The sequence below is a fragment of the Oncorhynchus keta genome, unplaced genomic scaffold (genome assembly GCF_023373465.1).
Source record: "Oncorhynchus keta strain PuntledgeMale-10-30-2019 unplaced genomic scaffold, Oket_V2 Un_contig_25812_pilon_pilon, whole genome shotgun sequence".
NCBI lineage: Eukaryota > Metazoa > Chordata > Actinopteri > Salmoniformes > Salmonidae > Oncorhynchus > Oncorhynchus keta.
In genome coordinates, this window is record NW_026284636.1 from 17501 (window position 1) to 21553 (window position 4053).

At 43.3% G+C, this 4053-nt stretch overlaps 1 long non-coding RNA gene across 3 annotated transcripts in view; it reads right to left on the minus strand.

The window, feature by feature from the left end:
- Window positions 1–2439, minus strand: part of LOC127922470 (uncharacterized) — a 3329-nt gene extending 890 nt beyond the window's left edge. Inside the window, exons 1-2 of one of the 3 annotated variants that reach the window (XR_008111446.1) lie at window positions 2422–2439; window positions 18–109 (exon numbers count right to left, since the gene is read on the minus strand). This is a non-coding gene — a long non-coding RNA (uncharacterized LOC127922470). The other 2 variants (XR_008111444.1, XR_008111445.1) reach the window with 2 other exon arrangements.
- Between the last annotated feature and the right edge of the window lie 1614 nt (window positions 2440–4053).

Here is a 4053-nt window from a genome sequence, read left to right on the forward strand (position 1 = left end):
ACACAGGGTTATTCCACCTCTAACTAGAGAAACACAGGGTTATTCCCCCTCTAACTAGAGAAACACAGGGTTATTCCCCCTTAAATAGAGAAACACAGGGTTATTCCCCCTTAAATAGAGAAACACAGGGTTATTCCCCCTTAACTAGAGAAACACAGGGTTATTCCCCCTCTAACTAGAGAAACACAGGGTTATTCCCCCTCTAACTAGAGAAACACAGGGTTATTCCCCCTTAACTAGAGAAACACAGGGTTATTCCCCCTTAACTAGAGAAACACAGGGTTATTCCCCCTCTAACTAGAGAAACACAGGGTTATTCCCCCTCTAACTAGAGAAACACAGGGTTATTCCCCCTTAAATAGAGAAACACAGGGTTATTCCCCCTTAAATAGAGAAACACAGGGTTATTCCCCCTCTAACTAGAGAAACACAGGGTTATTCCCCCTTAAATAGAGAAACACAGGGTTATTCCCCCTCTAACTAGAGAAACACAGGGTTATTCCCCCTCTAACTAGAGAAACACAGGGTTATTCCCCCTTAAATAGAGAAACACAGGGTTATTCCCCCTCTAACTAGAGAAACACAGGGTTATTCCCCCTTAAATAGAGAAACACAGGGTTATTCCCCCTCTAACTAGAGAAACACAGGGTTATTCCCCTCTAACTAGAGAAACACAGGGTTATTCCCCCTCTAACTAGAGAAACACAGGGTTATTCCCCCTTAAATAGAGAAACACAGGGTTATTCCCCCTTAAATAGAGAAACACAGGGTTATTCCCCTCTAACTAGAGAAACACAGGGTTATTCCCCCTTAAATAGAGAAACACAGGGTTATTCCCCCTCTAACTAGAGAGACACAGGGTTATTCCCCCTTAAATAGAGAAACACAGGGTTATTCCCCTCTAACTAGAGAAACACAGGGTTATTCCCCCTTAAATAGAGAAACACAGGGTTATTCCCCTCTAACTAGAGAAACACAGGGTTATTCCCCCTTAACTAGAGAAACACAGGGTTATTCCCCCTTAACTAGAGAAACACAGGGTTATTCCCCCTTAAATAGAGAAACACAGGGTTATTCCACCTCTAACTAGAGAAACACAGGGTTATTCCCCCTTAAATAGAGAAACACAGGGTTATTCCCCCTCTAACTAGAGAAACACAGGGTTATTCCCCCTCTAACTAGAGAAACACAGGGTTATTCCCCCTTAAATAGAGAAACACAGGGTTATTCCCCCTTAAATAGAGAAACACAGGGTTATTCCCCCTCTAACTAGAGAAACACAGGGTTATTCCCCCTTAAATAGAGAAACACAGGGTTATTCCCCCTCTAACTAGAGAAACACAGGGTTATTACCCCTCTAACTAGAGAAACACAGGGTTATTCCCCCTCTAACTAGAGAAACACAGGGTTATTCCCCCTCTAACTAGAGAAACACAGGGTTATTCCCTCTCTTACTAGAGAAACACAGGGTTATTCCCCTCTAACTAGAGAAACACAGGGTTATTCCCCCTGTAACTAGAGAAACACAGGGTTATTCCCCCTCTAACTAGAGAAACACAGGGTTATTCCCCCTCTAACTAGAGAGAGGAGGGTTATTCCCCCTCTGACTAGAGAAACACAGGGTTATTCCCCATCTAACTAGAGAAACACAGGGTTATTCCCCCTTAAATAGAGAAACACAGGGTTATTCCCCTCTAACTAGAGAAACACAGGGTTATTCCCCCTCTAACTAGAGAAACACAGGGTTATTCCCCCTTAAATAGAGAAACACAGGGTTATTCCCCCTTTAACTAGAGAAACACAGGGTTATTCCCCCTCTAACTAGAGAAACACAGGGTTATTCCCCCTTAAATAGAGAAACACAGGGTTATTCCCCCTCTAACTAGAGAAACACAGGGTTATTCCCCCTCTAACTAGAGAAACACAGGGTTATTCCCCCTCTAACTAGAGAAACACAGGGTTATTCCCCCTTAACTAGAGAAACACAGGGTTATTCCACCTTAACTAGAGAAACACAGGGTTATTCCTCCTTAACTAGAGAAACACAGGGTTATTCCCCTCTAACTAGAGAAACACAGGGTTATTCCACCTTAACTAGAGAAACACAGGGTTATTCCTCCTTAACTAGAGAAACACAGGGTTATTGCCCCTCTAACTAGAGAAACACAGGGTTATTCCCCCTTAACTAGAGAAACACAGGGTTATTCCACCTCTAAACAGAGAAACACAGGGTTATTCCACCTTAACTAGAGAAACACAGGGTTATTCCTCCTTAACTAGAGAAACACAGGGTTATTCCCCCTTAACTAGAGAAACACAGGGTTATTCCCCTCTAACTAGAGAAACACAGGGTTATTCCCCCTTAACTAGAGAAACACAGGGTTATTCCACCTTAAACAGAGAAACACAGGGTTATTCCACCTTAAACAGAGAAACACAGGGTTATTCCCCCTCTAACTAGAGAAACACAGGGTTATTCCCCTCTAACTAGAGAAACACAGGGTTATTCCCCCTCTAACTAGAGAAACACAGGGTTATTCCCCTCTAACTAGAGAAACACAGGGTTATTCCCCACTAACTAGAGAAACACAGGGTTATTCCCCTCTAACTAGAGAAACACAGGGTTATTCCCCTCTAACTAGAGAAACACAGGGTTATTCCCCCTCTAACTAGAGAAACACAGGGTTATTCCCCCTCTAACTAGAGAAACACAGGGTTATTCCCCCTCTAACTAGAGAAACACAGGGTTATTCCCCTCTAACTAGAGAAACACAGGGTTATTCCCGCTCTAACTAGAGAGACACAGGGTTATTCCCCTCTAACTAGAGAAACACAGGGTTATTCCCCACTAACTAGATAAACACAGGGTTATTCCCCTCTAACTAGAGAAACACAGGGTTATTCCCGCTCTAACTAGAGAGACACAGGGTTATTCCCGCTCTAACTAGAGAGACACAGGGTTATTCCCCCTCTAACTAGAGAAACACAGGGTTATTCCCCTCTAACTAGAGAAACACAGGGTTATTCCCCCCTCTAACTAGAGAAACAGGGTTATTCCCCTTAAATAGAGAAACACAGGGTTATTCCCCTCTAACTAGAGAAACACAGGGTTATTCCCCCTTAAATAGAGAAACACAGGGTTATTCCCCCTCTAACTAGAGAGAGGAGGGTTATTCCCCCTCTAACTAGAGAAACACAGGGTTATTCCCCTCTAACTAGAGAAACACAGGGTTATTCCCCCTCTAACTAGAGAAACACAGGGTTATTCCCCCTCTAACTAGAGAAACACAGGGTTATTCCCCCTCTAACTAGAGAAACACAGGGTTATTCCCCCTCTAACTAGAGAAACACAGGGTTATTCCCCCTCTAACTAGAGAGAGGAGGGTTATTCCCCCTCTAACTAGAGAAACACAGGGTTATTCCCCATCTAACTAGAGAAACACAGGGTTATTCCTCATCTAACTAGAGAAACACAGGGTTATTCCTCCTCTAACTAGAGAAACACAGGATTATTCCCCCTCTAACTATAGAAACACAGTGTTATTCCCCTCTAACTAGAGAAACACAGGGTTATTCCCCTCTAACTAGAGAAACACAGGGTTATTCCCCCTCTAACTAGAGAAACACAGGGTTATTCCCCTCTAACTAGAGAGAGGAGGGTTATTCCCCTCTAACTAGAGAGAGGAGGGTTATTACCTCTCTAACTAGAGAAACACAGGGTTATTCCCCCTCTAACTAGAGAAACACAGGGTTATTCCCCCTCTAACTAGAGAAACACAGGGTTATTCCCCTCTAACTAGAGAAACACAGGGTTATTCCCCCTCTAACTAGAGAAACACAGGGTTATTCCCCCTTAAATAGAGAAACACAGGGTTATTCCCCCTTTAAATAGAGAAACACAGGGTTATTCCCCCTCTAACTAGAGAAACACAGGGTTATTCCCCCTTAAATAGAGAAACACAGGGTTATTCCCCCTCTAACTAGAGAGAGGAGGGTTATTACCTCTCTAACTAGAGAAACACAGGGTTATTCCCCCTCTAACTAGAGAAACAC